The following is a 20,078-nucleotide window of genomic DNA, read 5'->3' as shown; positions in this document are numbered from 1 at the left end:
CGCGGAATGGAACCCGATTTTATAGTATTTGTTACATTGCATGACATTGATTTTTTTCCTTTTTTTTTTAAGCTTTTCATCCTGCTCCCACCCCCACCTCCCCTCTTCCCTCACCCCCGCCCCCTGCCATAGCTCTTGCTATTTAAACCAGGCCGGCCTGAACTCACAGAGATCTCCCTGTCTCTGGCTCCTGAGTGCTGGGATTAAAGGTGTGTGCACCACTGTGCCCAATTTCTTTTCTTCTTAATTGTACACATGAGTGTCTGTGTGGGGGTAAGTGATGGTGAATGGGGGTGTCTCTAAGATCTGCAGATGGAATTACAAGCAGTTGGGAGCTGCCCTACGTGGGTGCTGGGAACCAAACTCAGGTCAGAGACTATGCTTTCCTAAGTTCTGGTCATTCTCCAGCCCCTAGCTTCCTGAGGTCGGAGAATATACCTTAACTGCTGGCTGTCTCTCCAGTCCCTAGTCTTCTTATACAAACTTACCATCCAGAAGCTCTAGATTTGAGAATTTATGATTATGTAAAAGTATTATTACGTGTTGTTAGCTTCCAAGAATGTTCCTGCCAGTGGGAAGCAGAGAGACAAAGTTCCCGTCCTTATGAATCTAGTCGCATGACAGAGACAGTAAACAAGAAAGCAAATAAATTGGTAATATACTTTCAAAAACCCATCCCGTATTGAGGCTGCGGAAAGTCAAGACAAAGAAGAAATCATGAATGATGCCAAAAAGCGCAATCACTTGACTCAGAGGAACAAAAATAAGGATTACAGCAGATGATAGAGGATAGCGAGTACTTGAAGCATTGACATGAGATACCTAGAATTCTGCGTCCCATGAAATGGTCCTTCAAAGTGAAAGTGAAATAATGACTCTCGGACAAACAATGTCAGTGCCAATAAGAGCTGTGAGGCAAAATAGAACAGGGGAGGGGATCTGCACACAATGGGGAGGGGATCTGCACATGATGGGGCGGACTGTCTTTTCAAAGACCTCGCTCTAAGACGCTGCCTAAACAAAGTGAAAGAGCGGGACGTGAGTCACGTGACAGGGCAGAGGGTGCACTGGACAGTACCAACAGCAGGGCAGAAGCCCCGAACCCAGATAGGGTGTGAGAGTAATAGAGAGGCCCACGCAGTGGGAGCACCGAAGGCCCCGGGTAAAGGGGTGTGAGGAGAGACCGGTAAAGTAGAGACTCAGATTGCAGAAAGAGCTTTGATTTGCTCTGAGTGTTACGAGACGCTGTGGCCAAGGGTGGTGGCATCCATTTTAAACTTTTAGAGGGTCACTCTGGCTTTGGTTTGTGGAGGAGAAGAAGAGACTAGCTGGAGGGCATTGCAGCGGTCCAGGTCCCAGGGTAGCAGTAGAAGTCACTGGACTCTTGGTATATCCAGAAGGTGCTATCAAGTGTGCTGAAGCCGGCCTATGAGGAAACAGAAGAGGCTGTGTGGACTTTTAGCCTGACAGCTGTTGTGAGGATCTGGGACACTAGCAAGCTGTGGCAGACTTACTTGTTTGAGTATGTGATGTCTGAGGTGTCCATTAGGTCCATCACCAGGCTCCTGGAATGTAGGTTCAGGACTCTGGGAAATGAGAGAATATCACTTGGGAGTTGGCAGGGGCAGAGAGACAGCAGCTGGAACACTGGACCATGTTAAATCTTGGGGCTATCTTAGAACCCTCAGGAAAAAACACACAGCTCCACTAAGGCCAGTGGAAAAGATCTTTGTACTTTTGTCCAGCAAGGTTGGACCATTCTGGCAACACCAGAGACCTGCTGTTGTCCTGCCTTGTTTCCAGCAGCCCTCTCAGTACACTCCCCCTCCCCCCATGCTGAAGACTACAGTGAAGCAGGGGTCTGACAGCAAGGGACCAAGAGAAGACATGTTCAGGAGTTGACTGAGAGGGACAGTGACCGGGGTGGGGGTGGGGGAGACAATTGGATATACCCATGAGCCACCCAGTTCCCAGGCAGGACTTAAGATCATCTTACATGGCATCTTGTATCCATACACCTCCAGTTCTCAGTATGAACACAGTGTGCCCTCCAACTAACAACTGCACCAGGTTCCCCAAAATGTGGCAAATGGAGGTTAAGACCCCTAACACCCACCAACATTCCTGTTAAGAAACGAAAGCAAACCTGAGACTCAATGCCCTGTACAGGCAGCCTTAGCCATGGCATAGTAACACTGCTACGTTGTCATCCTGTTTGTTTTTATAGCTGTTCTGTTTATGGCAAGTGCTACTCATGTTCCATTTATAGTAAGGACGTGAAATTTCCTCCCAAGAAAGATACACATGTGTGTGTGCAGCAGGTTAAAGGAAAATGTTAGTAATACAAGCACACTCAGATGTAACCAAAACCACAGAGGTTCTACTCAAAGTGATTAAAGTCTGAAAAACATGACCCTAAAAGATACAGAAACAAAACATAGCCCTGAGCTCATCCTTGTACACATAGTTTACAATCACCCAAACCTCCCCGGGGCCTAGGGGATTCATCTCCTTTCCTTTGTCCCTTTCTTACTTCCTGCAGCCCACAAATGCCCCCTTTTTGTGGCCAATTAACCCCTCGGAGCTGACCAAAGGGAAAAATTCTCTGTTCAATTCTTATCACCAGACCACAAATTCAAATGCTTATTGATGTTTTCCTATGCAAATTTGAGAGAGACCCTCTACATCAGCAAAGATTGCACTGGACCCTGGGAATAAACGTGGCACCTGATCACACTTGTAACTCTAGAGGATTGTGTCTTCAGAATGGGTTTTGGTGCGACCTTGTCTCAGGCAGCCCTTGGCCGAAGCAAGACCCCAAGCAAGCTCTGAGATCTAGGTGGTTTCCCACCCAGCACTGTGGGTCAGTCAGATAAGTATGCCAGGGTGAGGTCTTCTGACTCCAACAGACAGAAACCCAGAGGACCATTGCAGAAGGTAATCAGATATGAGTCATGCTGACCCCCGTAGGACCTCATGGAAGCCTCTCTCTGGAGACCTTTGGCCCAGTGATGTTATCCCGCAAGTAGGAAGTGTAGGTTCTGGGCTCTTGTACCTCCAGCTGCAGCCAGGCTGAGGAAGGCACAGCTGTATTGCCGGAGGCTGTGTCTCTTAAGAAGGAGAAACATCCGGCCAATTCCATCAAGAATGTCAGTCAAAGACCTGGGGAGGGATCAGCCAGCTTGCCATTCTGTCTAGCCAGCTCTTGTGTCATAGGAGCAAGCGCTAGGACCTTCTTAAGCCGAGATAAGGGGCTGCCTGTCTCCTGAGGGCTGTGGCCTCTACTCCCCCCACACACCCCCAAAGCTGCCGGCTCACAACTTGGGGGAGGCACAGGGCCTCTCAGGATGTGACCCAGGATGTGGGGACCTGCAGGCTCCTCAGAGAGATATGCAGAGGTGAAAGGGCAAACCTGTTTCTAGTCTTCTTATCAGGGGTGACTGAGTGAAAGGGAAGTGGGCAGCCCTGGAGGTCAGGCTGGGGGATCATGGCTGGGAGGGTCATGGCTGGGGCAGGGCTCAGTCCAGAAGACCTTGGAGGAGACCCAGCTTGGCAGAGAAGAAAAAGAAATGGGTAACATGGGGGCCAGAGAGGGAAGGTCCTGGAGGAACAGCCTGTTCCCGAGCGGGAGCAGAGTTAGGGTGGCAAACCATCTAGATTTGGTCAGACTCAGAGAAATTCCGAGACCAGGATTCTCCGGTTCAAAAATGGGATGGTGGGTCACCTGGGATGCAGCCTGGTTATGCAACCGCCCGGCTCTACCCTGCTTCCTGTTTGCATGTCCTGTTCCCACCACCCACCCACTGTATGCATTTCACAGCGTTAGTGCCACTGTGTGTCAGGTTCACTGCCAGTGAATTCCTTGGAATTCCCAGGGAAAGGACCAACATGTCTTTGCCTGTCCATGAACTTGGAGATGGCATATTCTTCAAAGCCTAGATGGAGTCCTTCCTCCCCAAGCCCCCCATTGGGGCATGTATCCCTGTGGGGCTGTGTCTAACACAGTGGGTGCCTAGCACAGGATCCGAACACAGGAGGTTCTTGGTGTTTGTCTCGGGTATAGAGCCTGGGTACTGAGGGCAGGCACCCTCCTCCTAGACTCACAAGCACACAGACACATTTAATCTTCGAATGACATTTCCCTCACCTCAGAAGAGTGGAACTAACAGATCTTTAAGCAGGCACCCACTCTCAAGCTGGGGAGCAGGGAGCAGAGGTAGACCTGTGGACAGACCCCAGCCTTGGTCAGGAGAAAGGTAGCATCTGGGATAGGTGGATTGTGAGGAGACGGGAATGACTTGGCTTCTCTTGAGAGATCTGGGCTTTGGACTCCACCTCCCTGCTCCTTCAAGGGTCCCACCTGCAAAGAGTCCACAGTGTACCTGCCAGGTATGTATACATGAGGGCATTTTGAGAAGACAGAATCCAGCTTAGGATCCTGCGTCTGAAGAAACCAGTGGGACTGTGAGTGGAAGCTACGTAGTTAGAGTACAGCAAAAACTAACGGTGAGATAAGGATAAGAGAGGCTGGGAGACACTGGGGAACCTGTATAAAAAGGAACTTTCAACCCTTTTATACAGTTCTTTGTGTTGTGGTGAAACCCAACCATAAAATTATTTTCGTTGCAACTTAATTGTGCTGCTGTTATGAATTGTAATGTAAATATCTGTGTTTTCCAATGGTCTTTTAGGGTTGCGACCCACAGGTTGAGAACCTCTGCTCTGGACAAATTCTAGAAGTACTTGTGACCAAGGCCAAAGCACAGAGGGGAGGCCAGTGTTTATGTCCTGCCCCCTAGTGGCAGGTTTTATATTGCAACCCCATGGTGTTTAAGGAGAGCTCAGTGAGGGGTAGCCCCTGTCTTTAAGGCCTGGTCTTCCATCATTAGGATGGAAGCCCTTGAGTATTCTAGGAACAGCTGCAACCCAACCATTCCCAACCAGCTGGAAGAAAGGAGGATGTGGGAAGCTATGCCACAGAACCTGGCAGAATCGAGCCTAATACATGTTTTATCCACAGGCCAGAGGGACAGGGAAAGCAGAGAAGGGACTTTTGTTTTTGTTTTAGGTGTATTTATTTATGTGTATGAGTGTTTTGCCTGATAATATGTCTGCACACCACTTATGTGCCTGGTGCCCACAGAGGCCACTAGAGGGTGTTGAATCCCCTGGAAGTGGAGTTAAAGACAGTTCTGAGACATCATGTGAGTTCTGGGAATCAAACCCAGGTCCTCTGTAAAAAGAACAAGTGCTCTTAACCACTGAGTCATCTCTCCAGCTTCAGCGCTGGGGTTATTTGACGTTCATGCATCCAGAATTGGCTTAGAACTGAATCGTAATCTCCAGTTTCTGACACACTTCACACTTGCATTTAGCTAATTAGTCCCTTAGCTATTTTTCATAATACTCAGACTCCCATGAACAAGGGAAACTCAGTCTACATTTTTTCTTTCTTTTTCTTTTTTTTTTTTTTTTGGTTTTTCTAGACAGGGTTTCTTTGTATTGTTTTGGAGGCTGTCCTGGAACTCACTCTGTAGACCAGGCTGGCCTTGAACTCACAGAGATCTGCCTGCCTCTACTTCCCCAGTGCTGGGATGTTCGGTCTTCATTTTCAAGTGAGGCTTCCCCACTTCCTTCCAAAGGAAGTTTCACATGGAATGCCAGTACACACAAGGGGCAGGTGTGGCTGAGACAGAGGTGAGAGGCTGCCTGCTTCTCCTCCCTCTGCAGAGCAGCTCCAAGTGGATTCTCTAAATAGATTATTTAGAGGATGCTCTATGCCACAGTATCCAAGCAGTGGGGGCCTGTTTCCATACCCTGGAGTCCATCACATACCCAGGCTAGGCTGTGTTGAACACAAATGTTGGGTGGAATGTAATAAAAGAGAGAAATTTGTTCCAGTTTTACCAGATCTGCTGTGAGAATAAGAAGCACAATGTCTCTCTGCCCCTAAGATAGCCCCATGTTGGCAAGGGTAACACTGTGCCTAAAGTTTCCCCGTCATTTCAGAGTCTGACCCTGAGAGTCCTCCTGGTCCCAGAATAAATGCTATGCTCTCCATGAAGCTTTCCCAGATGCTGCCTTTGAACACTGCATCCATTTTATGACACCTCTCTCTTCACACCCACTCAGCCTTGCCTGCATACCTGCCTCCTTTCTCCACCAGTGTAGACGCGGCCTCCATCCAGAGCGGGAGATGAGGCGTGGCTGGCTGATTCTGCCGTGCATCTCAGTGCTTTGCACAGTGACATTCGTTAAATGTTGGGGAAAGAAGAAAGGGTCTCCGGATGCTCCTTCCTTGGGACGCTAGATCTGCAGAAGGGCCTGTTCATGTGCTCCAGGAGTGACACCTGGAACCAATTTGACCTTCTATGACATTAAGTTGATCGGCTCCACAACTGTCACCAAGTACAGAGCTTGGAGTGGATCCAGGTTAGGTAAGTTTGGGTGGAAAAGGGGGTGTCTTGGGCCTACTGTGCCAGAGCCATATGCTGGATGTGTCCTTAGAAGTCAGTAAGCTTAGCTGTGGAGGAGCTGGAGGGAGGGGCCTGAGGCGCCAAACAGCAGACAACAGCTAACGGGGAGTCTGTCTCCCTGCCACTGAGCTTGCCTCCCCGAGCCTGTTCCCCCTGTTTCAAGTGTCTGGCAGCCTGGGACAGAGGGGACTGCTTCCCTTTTTCTTCTCCCCCCCCCAGAACATCTGGGACTACATCAGACATTCAGATCTGGTAAAGAAAATTGTTATGGAAATATGTAACCGTGAGCCATTATCAAAGGAAAGGCGTCTTTAAAGTCCCTTTCAACCCCAGCCTGGTGGAGGGGACTGGAAATTGGAAAACTGGGAGCCGATTACAGGGCCATCAAAGTGGCCGAAATTCAATCCAATCTGCAGGTTCTGAGGATGGCTAGCAGACCCCTGTCGCAGCCCAGAAGACTGCAAACCCACTGTTTAAAAACCAAATGAACAGCATCATCAGATCCGGGTATAAAGCAGACCGTGCCCACAGTCTCCCCTGGATTTCCCTTACGTTGGGGAAACCTGAGAAGCAGGGGCCCTTGGGGAAGGCATCTGGCCCTGGGGAGGCTCCCACCTACCAAGGCTTCGTCTTCTCCCCACCCCACCAAAGCCCCAGTTGGTGCAAGGGCCTTTTGTCTTTATACCTTCTGGTATATTTCTTCTGCATTTGTGCCTTCTCTGTTTCCTTTCACCAATCCATCCTTCTCCTTCCTTTTTTCTTTTTCTAAGTATTCCATTTTTCCTTCAGAATCTTGTAGACTTTCCATTCCTTTTGTGTCTTTCAATGCTCTCTCTCTTTTCTTCCACACTCCCCTGGTAGCCTTTTCTCCTTAATCTTACATTATTATTATTATTATTATTATTATTATTATTATTATTATTATTATTATGTTTTGTCTCCTTTGGTGCTCGTGAATTTCCTGTAACTTCTGCCTAGAGGTGAAGGTCTTAAGGCTGGTTTATTTATCGCCGTGAGTCTGGGGTAATTTCCACAGTTGTCCAAACATAAATGACCCTTGCACACATTAGGGACCCTTCTCCCAATGCACATCGCCAAGAGCTGTCCATCGCCATGAGTTTACTGTGTCAGTACACACAGGCACACACAAAACACATGTGGTTTCACCTATAAGTAGGCTCTGCAGGCATGGAATTTTATGTCGGGAGGAGTGGAATGCTACAGTGCATAAAACCGATACAGGCAAAGAAGTCCACGATTTATAATTCTTTTTTATATGGAGCGAGAGTAAGAGACTATAATTTTACTACTAATAAAATTCTCCATATTTATTCTCAAAATACATTTCTCTCCATTCACGGTTCTCCTCACCATAGCCTTAAGGGCTCACTTAGATCTTAGGTTCACAGTTTTCCTTTCTTCTTTCTTTTCTTTTTTAAAATAACTTAGTTTTCCCATGACCGCTAGCATCTCCATTTTATCATCCACATTAGAAAAAATTCAGAACAGTTTTCGAAAGACAAAAGGAAAAGGTCTCACACACACACACACACACACACATACACACACACACACACACACACACACACACACACACACACACACACAGGTTTATCGAAGCGTGCAATTAGGAGAGAAGAGAAAAAAACGAAAGCGCACGTTCAACCCGGGCCCCAAAAGTCCCTGGAAAGCACGGGAGCCTACTTCACCAGCAGGGATAACGGACAGGACCCAGGGCTTCGCTGCCGGCTGCGGGAACCTCGCCACCGCCTGTAACTCGGAACACGAGTAGCAGCGCAGATTCGGAGCGGGAGTCATGCACCCTCCTCTCGAGGGTCCTTCTAAGCGTGGGTCCGTGGAGGACTCCTCGCATGCCGCGCTCCCTTCTCGAGTGTTCCTCGGCTACAAGCAGGCGGGGTCGTCCGATGGCACCCTGCCGGAGGCCCTAAATTCGCGAGCACTGTGCCGGGTTGCATTCGCGTGCGCCATAGCAGAACTGAGGCCCCACGCCGCGGCGCTGGAGTCCTCGGCCCCGGCTGGAGAGAAGAGCAGCCGCTAGCTGGACTCTGGCAGCGCCCCGAAGCCTCTGGGGAGCCCCGAGGAAGCCAAGCGCTGGTTCCCTTTGATCTGATTTTATAGAGGCTTGAAGTTGACATTAAACTTCGAGCGCTTTTTATCTATTTCAATCTCTCTCTTATTCCCATTTTAAAGGTGAACTGTGCCGGTGCCGATCAAACCCTGTTGACCCGCGAGGATGCGAGGGAGGAAACGAACAACGCGGCCTTTTCCGCGGCGCCGGGTGCGGGAGCGCCTCCCGCTGCAGCCCCATCTCCACATCCATACTTAGCTCCCACTTTTCCCGCAAACCTCTCCTTCCCCCACAGGAGCCCCGCTGCGTCCCTCAAAATAATATTTGGCCCCAGGGCGGCCCAAGGTTGAGGAGACACTTGGGCACCGGGAGGTTCCCCAAACGCTGTGAGCTGCCGCTGCGCGCGATCTTCACTCTGCAGCCCCCGCGTCCACGCCAAGACTCAATTACTTTCAGGTGTGGACCACTTAATAAAATAAATCTTCCGGGGCAGGAGGCAAGGTTTTAGGGGCCAGAATCAAAACAGCCGACTTTGAAATCATAAACAGGGGCTTCCCTTGAGTCCAGTATACTTGGGACCAGGAAAGAAGGAGATTTGGGTAGAGTGTCTCTTCTTGGGGCGAATGGCTGTCCTTGTCTGGGTGAGGATGCCCAGAGACTGTTTGTCTCCTGTCTGGTGCAGACTTGTGTCTTTCTCATCTCCATTTTGATGAAGAGAAACCAACGCTTGTTTGATCACCACCCAGAGACCCGGGAGCCCAGCCTGGGAGATCCAATGGAAACTAAAGGCTTTGCCTCCTGTGTTGCCTGTCCTTTGTCATTCACTGGTCAGAATTCTCTTCATCTGAGATTTCCAAACTTGCTTTTGCAACGCTCCAGGGAGCCCTTGGTGATCTCTAGAGCCTTGTGAAACCCTCAAAATGAAACTTGAATCGGCACTAATTATTTAGTTACAAAATACAGATCTTGGATGTTGGTGAGCCCAGCAGGGCTCATCCTCAGCACCGCAAACACCTGAGGAAGGATGCCTCCTTCTGAAAGCCCTGCAGCGGGTAGGAGGTTTCCCAGGACGGCAGGGACTTGTTTTACTAAGCTTTGGTGCGGAGAAAGAGCCCTGACAAGGGGGATAAGGAACTCTGCCCCTCGCTGGGATCCCTCCCTCACACCCTCTCTTTCCAGATCTTCCGAGAAGGAAGGGCCTGGGTTTCTATCCTCTTAACAGCCTTTAAACACCCTCCAGCAAGGTGCAGTTTAGTGGACAAAGTAAACTGGTTCCTTCCCTGTTTGCTAGGCAATCCAAGCCAAAGAGAATTTTCATATGACTTCCCTAAGAATCTGGGTAGATATAAAAAACACTGTCTAAAGTGGCTCTACTCTTTTAAAGGAGTTACTCACCCAAAAGTCTCAAAGGGCCCCTCACTCCTTACAACACAGGCTCTAGGAAACTGCCCTTCTGAGCTCAGCTAGGGAAGCCAGATGTGGAGGGCAACCGACTCACGCTCAGTCTACTCATTCTCATGGCCTCTGACAGGAATCCACATGTTTCCACACAGAGAACAAATCTGCCCCATTACAGATTTACTCTGTTGAAGAAAACACTGGTGTGATATTGGAAACATGCTGGGCCCTCTTGTGAGAGCCGCAAAGAGAGGTCCTTCTCCTCAGGAAGGCAGCAGAGGCCAGTGTGTATTACTAAGTCCATCCTCACTTGGCAAGAGCAGACTGAGGGAGGGATTGTTGACCAAAACATCTGCAGTGTAAGACCGTGGGGCTGGTGGGTAGTTACAGAGAGGATCTGGCCAGGAGAGAGTAAGAGCATGGTATTGGTGCCTTAGGGGCTAGCTAGGGGAACACTGCATGTGCTTGGGCTTGGAGCCAAAGTAGAAATGGACCTTGTAGCCTCCCCAGAGCCTGAACTTTATAGCAAATAACTTCAGAGTTTAGCTGGATGTGTAGCGCTGCTTTGGAATGCTTGTCTTACATGTTCAAGAGCCTGAACTGCACCCCCAGCACCATAAGGTGGGGGAGCACACCGTCTGGGCCCAAATGATACAGCTAACCTAAATAGCTTATTAGCAAATGGAAAATATATAAACACACAACAATTACCTCCAAGAAAAAAGTTATTAAAATCCCTCCTTGTGTAATTTGCAAAATAAAAAACACTGAGACCATATGGGTGAGGAGAGTGGGGTGTCCCAATTAGCTATGTGCTGGTGGCCAAAGGCCCCTCTCTGGGCCTCCAGCCCCCCAATTCCTAAGTGAAGATGACAGACTCAATCAATGGTTCTCAGAACTTGAGAAAGCAAATGAATCATCTGAGGTGGGGGATGAACCATATGCTAAAACAAAAATGACTGGACCCTACAGCAAGGGATTCTTTTGCTTAGCCTAAGATAGGACCTGATATATTGCCGTATTTCTAACATGCTCCCTGATGCTGTTGCTGCTGGCTTGAGGACTACACTCTGAGAAGCTTTGCATTAGATGACGTTTAACCACACATTCAGGTCTCACATTCTTTTGTTCTGTGTCCCTATGTGTCTTTACGAACCCCCAGAGAACTTGGAGCCAAATATGAGCAGGCTGATGTTTTACACCCAGGCTTGTCACTCCTGTCATCCACACAGAAGAAAGTTCTTAGCAAGACAACAGGGACTGACTACCCTGCCCGTTAAAGGATTCCTGATCATGAAGTGCAGACTCCCCAGTTTGAAATGCCCTTCGGCTGACTGATTACAAGACCAACTATTCCAACTATAGCCAATGCCATTGCAGAGCTGGGCCTAATCCTAGCTAAATTCCAGGCAGGCCTGGTGTGTAGACAGCAGCCTTCACAGGGGTTGGCAACAGCCCGGGGTACAGCTCTGGACCCCTCAATGTGGCCTAGTATCTGCAAAACACTTGCCCCAACACACACATGTGCACATGCTCTCATGTGTACACACACACACACACACACACACACACACACACACGCATCCACGCACCCACGCATGCCTGTGTGCACTCATGCTCACATACACACACCACACACGGAGCCCCAGTCAAGAGAACTAGTTTTACTTTGATGTACCTCTCACTGCACATTTGTTTCAGCTCCTCTCCTGGAGTCCCGATCTTATTTATCTTCTTGGCATGGGTTCTTAGGATACTTCTATTCAGACAGCAGCAAAATCACTCAGCTCCACTGTTTTATTAAGTTTATCAAACAGCAAAATATCCGGTCTCTTTGTCCTATGGATCTGGTGTGAATGTGCCTACAGATCTGCTTTCCCCCAGACACCCTGGGGTCTGCGTGTGGATATGAATCCCCTTCCCTATGAGCACCCAGGGTTTTCACATTTCTTGCTGTGAGAGGCACCAAAGCAGATGCAGGGCTTCAGGACTTCTGAATAGGGTCACAGACACATGCACCACACATGCACACCCTATGTTCTCACCCACTAGAGAGCCCCACGTGCCATGGCAGACTGGTCTCCCTGTACATCCCCATCCCAATCAGCCTGGCACAGAGCCCATCCCAACAGAAGGAGCTGTTCCTAAAATCATCACTACCATCTCAGTCTAAAATTTTGGGACCTCTCTGGAGAGAGCCCCATCCCATGCAGGCAAGGCTTGGCCTTTCTGCACCCATTAAAGGGAACGTGTTTCATAATCATCACAGGGAAACTCAAAACAGCCACAGGCCCCACCTCTCCCAGACCCTTGCCTCCTCCCTCCCTCAGCATCCTTCTTGTGTTGCTGAAATCTTGTCAACCCCAAAGGCTAAACTCATCAGTAGCAGGGTGGTACAGTTCCTAAGCCTGGTGAACCCACTCTAAGCTGTCCTCGTTCTATCTCCCCCTGTAAGGGAACTCCTAAGTTCCAGAGAGTCACCCCAGGCCTTACAGATGCCCCTGGTGGTGTTGTTTTCAATGCATACAGGGCACAGGTCCTTCCTGCATGAATCCGGCTCAGAGGTTCAAGATGTCCATGAAGACCCATTCCTGTGCTCTGTCCTAGGAAAACCAGCTATCCCTCCTTGTAATGCCAGAGTGGAGCTGGGGCCGTTATTCTCTGTGCTTTGGATCATATATGCATCTCCCTAACACACACACACACACACACACACACACACACACACACACACACACACACACACACCTTACTCCAATCTGGAAATGAGTCTTCACATTTCTTCCAATGAATACCTCTTTTTTTTCTAGTCATCCCTCTCCACTTCCTCAGCCACAGTGCAGTGCAGGCCTTCTTATCTCCTTCCTGGACCAATCTCTTGCTGCCAAGTATGTTCACTTTGCTTATGCCCACTGGCTACCTTGTAAAGTTACTTTCTCTATACCTCAATTTATAAGATGAGAACTAATTCACAAGGAGGTGAGAACTAAGTAAAAGTAAGGCATGGAAAAGGGTCTCGTCCACAAGTAAGTGTTCAATAAATATTAGGTCTCTTTGCTATAACCAATATTCTGGCCAAGCTTCCAAAATGATATTCCCAAAGTACATCTCTTACCTTCCAACTAAAGAACAAGAGTAGTAAGTACTTAGAATGGGCCAGGTCCTGCTGCAATTGTGTCCCAACACTGTTCAGTGGCCCTATTGTCTAAAAGAAAACAGGCATTTTTCACATCCAGCCCAACCTAACTGTCCTCATGGCTGCTGCTCCTTCAGTAAATCCCCTGCTAGAAGCGGCCAGCAGTTTCTTGTCCCTGCAAGCCCTTTCACACATGGAATCAGAAACCGCTGTTTTCGTCATCTGCCCATATTTTGATGGCCCTCTGTGTTTTCTCAGGCTGAAACTCAAAAACCTCTGAGGATTCTCTATGGGAATTGTGGGGAATTCTTTTGCCTTAGTCTCCATAGTTGTGTGTCTGGGAGTTCAGGGACATCTCATGACCACCTAGTGGCTTCCTTTTCCACCTGAAAGTCCCTTGACAGTGTAATAGTCTCCTCCTAACTGTGTCTGCTTCTCATCAAGGACAAGTGCTCACATTTAGCCAACATACTGTGTTTCTAGGAAATCATTCATAATTCTAAGTCTAGTCTATCTAGGAGGAAAAAAAAACTAATAAGGAGGATCAGGCCAGACTATGGCAGGAGGGCATGAGGGTGTATTTGTAGTTCTTCATCCTGTTGGGTACAGACTCTGTTCCCCTGAATCCTCAGGTCCCTTGAATGGCTACAGGAGAATAGCCACTGTGCTCGTGAGATGATTATGATTCTGAAGGCATTGCATGCTGGGAGACAGTGCAAGCTTAGCGTGAGACTGCCTTGGGCTCCCTTCCCCAGCTTACAGCAGTGAATGTGTGAATCCAAGCATGTTTGCCATTATGTCCTTCAGTAAGGCAGGCAGAGTACTGGGTACCTACATTAGCACTCAGGAGCACTAATCTCTATCTAGTTTGAGGTCAGAGAGCTTGCTTGCTATGACAACCGGACACAAGTGCTGAGAAACCCAGAACACACTTTCCCCCACTGTTGGGACATCTTAGGCTTTCTCAGGGACAGCAGGTATCACCCAGTGGGCTTTGACACTTGCCTACCAAGCACCCTTATGCCCTATCCAGTCATGTTAACCCATCAATACGGTCACTCCTCTGACTTAACATGTAGGACTAGCATCTAACCCAAGGGCATCGCAATAGCATGGAGCAGTAGTAGGATATGAGCAGTGGTCTGAATCAGTTTATTGCAGTCAGCCTCTAAAGTGACCTCCAAGGAGCTCTGCCTCATGCAAGCCTTGTTTCCATTAAGTTGGGACTGACCTAGGTAGCCAGTAGACTGTGACAGAAGCAGTGGTGTGTTGGGCTGTGTACGGTAGTGCATGCTTATACCCCTGGAAGTAGGGAAGTAGATGTGGGAGGAGAATCAAGAGTTAAAGTTCAGCTTTGAGTCCAGGAGAACTTGTCTACACACACACACACACACACACACACACACACACACACACACACACACGCACGCACGCACGCATGCACACACGCATGCACACGGTGGGGGGGGGGAGAAAAGGGGTGAGGTAGTTTCCAGATCATAAATTCAGAGTCTCTCTGACCATTCACTGTGGGGGAGAGCCAGCCACCTGGCTGCACATGGTGACATTCAACCAGCCACTGGGTGAGCCAACATCAACTTGTCAACCATGTGTCCAAATCACTTGGAAACAAACCTCCTTGACCCAGTCAAACACAATCCAAGTTGGGGTCCTGAGTGGTCCCCAACCGGAACCATTAATCCATTCCTGAATCCCATAGTACCCGTATCTCCCCAGGCAACCGACCTTTAAGTCTTTAAGCTTTGAGATGTTTTGTTATGCAGCAATAGATAACTGATAATATGTAGCTCTAAATCATTTTCTCCATCTGTGAGATGGGAATGCCAACACTAAGTTTATAGCATTGTAAAGATTAAGCTTGACTGACATGCGGCAGGTATTCTATAAACAATGGATGTGGTATCACCATTCACTTCCTCTCCTTTCCAAATAGTCCAGAGCAATCGAGGAAGCTGGGCAGAGCCTCTTCTATACCTGACACCCTGTGTCCCTCCTAATTCCTTTTAAAGTTCAAACCCAGTCTCAGCTCTCGCTCCCTTCATTCCTGGCGAACGCTGGCCTGGAGTGGCTGTACCCAAGACATGGTGATGAGTTTCTTCAAGAACTCTTGGGTAAGTTCACTCACATTTCTCAGGGTGTTCAGGGGTATATGTTTGCATTTCTTTCCGAGGGCCCCAAATGTGATAATTACATACTTATTAGCCCTATAAAATAACAAATCTGGAATCTGCACTCTGGAACCAATGGATTTCCTGCTGAAATGAGTTCAAGGGGTGCCCTAGCCAGCATTCTCTGTGAGAGCCAGGATCCTGCCACAGAAGGCTGCACAGAGGGACCCGCCTAGCCCACATCACACACTCTACCCTTCTATCCATCTCTCCCCTTCAAGGCTTCCATTGTGAGTGTGTCTTCTGGCTCTCTGTTCTCACTCTTCTTATCGTTGTTGTTTCTCTGCTGACTTAATGTGTGCCTGCTGGTCTGGGCACTGGTCTTGGGCCCCCCTCCTCTTGGAGTAGACTGAATTCCTAAGGACTGGGGCTTTCTCCTCTCCCCCTCCTATAGATGAAGACAGTGTTTGAAGCTGTATTCAGGAGATACTAGAGACTAAGCCGATGCCCCTGGAACCTCCTGCTTTCTGGAATATCTCTAGATTCTGTGGACGACTCCTCTAAGCTAGGCCCAGCAATGTTGAGGTCTGAGTTTCCCCCAAATGGCTTCCTCTCTCACCTAGGAGCTACTCTTTCTGGGATACCCTTTCTTCCTGCCCCCCATTCACCTTGGGCAACCCCCACCCTACTCTCTAGATTCAGCCTTACAGTACCTCATGACCACCTGTCCCCTGCGGTCCCCATTGCTGGGTTAGGCATGTGTCTTGTGAGTCCCATACAGCTTCCTGAGCAGTCACGCTCTGTGAGATAAAAGCCTAGTGCTTTGCATCCTTCTCCTACTCTTCCAAAAAGGCCCTGGATGGAAGCAGTGCTGTCTCTGGCCCAATCCTCTTTACAGTCCCACTCTCCGCCATGTCTGATGAGCACACATCATTGCATAAGATTAATCAAGGTGTTAGAACTTCCCCCAAAGTCTAACACTGCCCATTTCTGCTTTATACCAAGAATGAGTTCATAAAACCCCTCCACAAAGCGGCAACATGGTCCACATGGGCACTTGCTAGATAATTCACTTATCTTCGCACAAAAACAAGTCAGCAGTACTATCTCAGGTCCTCTGATACAGCCACACTACAGTCATTCTGCCTCTCTGCTTCCCTCCTCTCATTCCACCCTAACCCTGGTGAGTTAGATAAAGGCAAGTGTGTGTGTGTGTGTGTGTGTGTGTGTGTGTGTGTTCAAAGGTAGATCTAGGCTCAAGAAACATCTGTATAAACACTAGCTCTCCCAGCCCAGGAAAGCTGACTGCAGAACCATTCCTCACACTTTTGTAGTGTAGAAACTTAGGCATGGAGAGGTTAAGCGGCCTTTCAGTTAAACACATTGAATTGATGGGGAAGGAAAAATAGTCCTGAAACTTCCCAGAAATTTCATCCTGGAGCATAGGATCCAGTCTACATTGTTAGAACCTAGTCAAGGATCCTGGTTCCCACAGTGCAAACCTTTCTTAAAAGTATCATCCTTGGGTGAGGAACACCGGATCTTTAGGTTTATTTACCATTCCTCAGCCTGACCTTCCAGGAAGAATGTAGCTAATGAGAAACAATCCACTCAGACTCCCAAACCCAGAATTCTCATAAGGGTCAATTTAGGATTTCAGCGTCTAAACAGAACAAGGGCAATGCTGACTATCTTCCTTTCCAAGGCAAAGACAAGCAACTGGAAGGCAGTCTTGTATATATTAAGAAAACCTCAACTATGGGGTTCCGTTTGTACCCCTGTTCTGACTCCTTTTGGGTATTCATGGAAGGATGTTGGACTTCATGGGGTAGAGGTGGAGGGATGGAGAAAGTAAAGGGAAAGGGTAGCTGCAACTGTTGTTTCCCTAATCGAAGAGCTGACCTTAGACTTGGGCTGGGAGCCAGGACTGACCCACACTCATTCACATCCAAGTGATAGTTGGCCTCAATGTGAATGACCCATGCAGGCAAGGATACCTTTTGCATCCTGGAACCAGTTAGCTGTCACCAGCAGGCCCTCCCGAGAGATGAATTAATTAAACACTCGTCAATAAAAGTGCCATTTCCATTTTTAAACTTCTACTTAGCAAATGGAGAGTGTTTTTTTACATAAGGTGATTTTGTTTGTTTGCTTTTTAATTACAGGATCTAGAATTCTCTGGGTCATTTCTGGTCTCCTCTCTTACTTTGTTGAGAATGGATCAGTGACAAATGCTATTAATTCAATGGTTGAATTAATTGAATGCTGTTAATTCAATTCAGTGTGAACAGTGAATTCATGAATCCTTTTAAAACTCTGCCCCACATCTAAATTAGTCTTTAAAAACCCACTCTGGTGTTAGACACTGTTTTGTTTGGTCTCCATTTAGCAGAAACCACCCCCTCGGCGCTCCCTTGCCTTTTCTGGCCACCATAGCTGGGTGCCAATTGGTGTTCATGAAGCTCATCTGGAATGTATAAAAAATGATTTCTGCCTCATTTTGTTAGCTGAACAAGAATAGAGAGCTTGTGGGAAGAATGGATCTGAGAGCAAATTCCAGTTATGTCCACCTTGAACAGACAGCTCTCACGCTGTAAAGGTGGCCAAAACAGGGTGCCTACTTCGTATATGCTGGATAAGTGAGCTACGTCCAGCACACTGTGCACATGCATACGTGTGAGGGGAGGGCTTCTGGGTCTCCCGGTGCTCCCCAGATCTAGGCTATCTAGGCAGGAAAAAAAGAGCCTGGAAGCTCTCCTGTGCTATCTATGCACCTGCGTCACTAGGCTGCTGTCAACAGGAGACAAAGGCCTGCACTTAGACCAGTGACTTAAAGGGGAGCAGGAGAAGCCTCTGGGCTTCTTGTTCTCCACAGTTCTAGGCGAAACCCCTTCCAGAAGAGGCAAGCCCACCAACGTCAGTTGTCACCTGGGCCTTCCTGTTCCCTCAGTAACAGGTTACAGCATGGAAATCGCCTCCATGCAGAGTGAAAGAGTGTCAGGAGGACTCTCTAGGGCTGGGAAGGGCTTGGGTCTGTGGGGACACCGAATCCTTTGTTTAGCTCTAGTGTCAGGGCCATTCGAGGATTCAGTGATAGAACCCTGAAACGCTGGTTCCCATTTTCTGGAGAAATCATCATTGTCATTAAGTTAGCACAGTATAGCAAAATACAAGTGCTTCTCAAATACTCCATCTCCATATGTGTGTGGCCCATTTTTATGACAAGAAAACTGAGGCAAATGCTGCCTGTCTTCTTTAATTTGTTGGTGACATTTTTCTTGTATTGCCCTTTCATCCTCCAAATTAAGCTGCTTGGTAACTTGGTGGACTGGATGTCCTGAAATGATACATCTTCCTAGACAGTCAACAATATCCAATTGACAAGTATTGAAAACTTTTATTAATAGTCAATTCAACGGTGTCCACAGCTGAGAGCCAGGGACTCCCCTCTGGCACAGGCAGAGGGAAAACCTCATTTTGAGCCAAGCTTCTCAAGCTGGAAATAGCAGCCCCAGGTGCTCCCATCTCTGCCCAGTCTGTGATTAGGGGCCCTAATGGCCATAATGCCTCCAATGTGGTGTTTAAGCCAATAAGGCTTCAGAGAAGTTATGGTATGCTTAATAATGGCTTAATGACTCCTTGTGAGATGCAAGGCTTCTGGTTCCTGTTTGGCCTTGATTTACAGCCCAACTCTGGCTGAGGACAGCCAAGAAACCCCCTCTAAGCCTCCAACGGAAGAGGGAGGTGTTCACACCAGGCCTCTTGGATTCCTTTAAAAATTGAGAATTCAAATGAAATACAAATGACGTTGGACTCCCTACCCCTCTCGCTAATCTCCAGGGGCACTAAAAATATAAATGGTTTATCCCAGACCTAGGGATCTTTAAACTGGGGTCCAAAGGACCTCTGGCATTTCTTCCCAAATCTTAGGCACGACAATAACTGTTCTATTTCAGAAAAGCTAAACTATATCCTAATCCCAGGTTTCCTTTGGGCTGGGGAGACTCATCACCTTCGAAATGCATCCTGCCCTCCCTATGCCCAAAATAGGAGGCCTGAAAGAGCCCCTTTGCAGTGGGTCCCTGGACACTCTAAAAGGCATTCACTTCATGTTACTCAAGACAATGATCCTTCTGCTTCACAACTACCTGGGCCACTATGAAGTCCTGGAACCCTGCCCAGCTTTGGAACTTATCACCAATATGTAGGACCTCCACAGTCAGATGAAAACACTAAGTAATGGGTTCAAGGCACCACAGCAAATTAATGATACTATCCATGTTCAAGCTCCCCAAGCCCCCGCTTAGTTTAGCTGTTTCCACAGTGTCCAATCACTCATAAGTCCGTGCAAAACCAAGCGTCTAAGGGAGGTGTGCTTGCTTTTATCCCCAGTTACCAGCAAAAGAGCCAGGTAAAGGGTAACTCAACCTCTGTAGGGGGCTCTCCTCTCAGACCACGTCAAATCAGGCCTCAGAGAGCATGTTGGAGGAAGGCGTCTGACCACACTGCCTCACCTCCCCAGGGACAAGAGCCACTAAGATGGATATCAGGCCTCAGGATGCAGCTCAGAGCCGAGGACTCACCCGGACTGGTAGACAAAGGGGATTCTGCCCTCGAAAGGAAGCTGTCTTCCTCTTCCTCTCTTCCAACTGCTTGTGATATCGGCCTGGGGTGAATCAGGGGGTTCCTGGACTCCGAGGGGTTAACCCGCGCGGGGCCGCACGTGACGTGGATAGTTCCAGCATTAAGTCAGAGGCGCGGCCCCCTCTCCTGCCCCCCACCCCCCGCGGCGCGCGCCGCTCCCGGGGGCTCCGCGCCCCCGAGCCCAGGTCCCTCCCCCTTGGCAGGCG

General features: G+C 48.5%; 1 long non-coding RNA gene across 1 annotated transcript; it reads right to left on the bottom strand.

The window, feature by feature from the left end:
- Positions 1–501: 501 nt before the first annotated feature.
- Positions 502–19,985, bottom strand: LOC121142359. Its single transcript, XR_005879360.1, has 3 exons — positions 19,812–19,985; positions 1,515–1,586; positions 502–1,426 (listed from the first exon to the last, which is right to left on the bottom strand). It is a non-coding gene; the product is annotated as an uncharacterized LOC121142359 (long non-coding RNA).
- Positions 19,986–20,078: the final 93 nt, after the last annotated feature.

This window comes from Mesocricetus auratus, unplaced genomic scaffold (assembly GCF_017639785.1).
Source record: "Mesocricetus auratus isolate SY011 unplaced genomic scaffold, BCM_Maur_2.0 Super-Scaffold_100009, whole genome shotgun sequence".
NCBI classification, from domain to species: Eukaryota; Metazoa; Chordata; class Mammalia; order Rodentia; family Cricetidae; genus Mesocricetus; species Mesocricetus auratus.
Note: the sequence above shows the minus strand (reverse complement) of the source record. Positions and strands in the feature narration are given on the sequence as shown.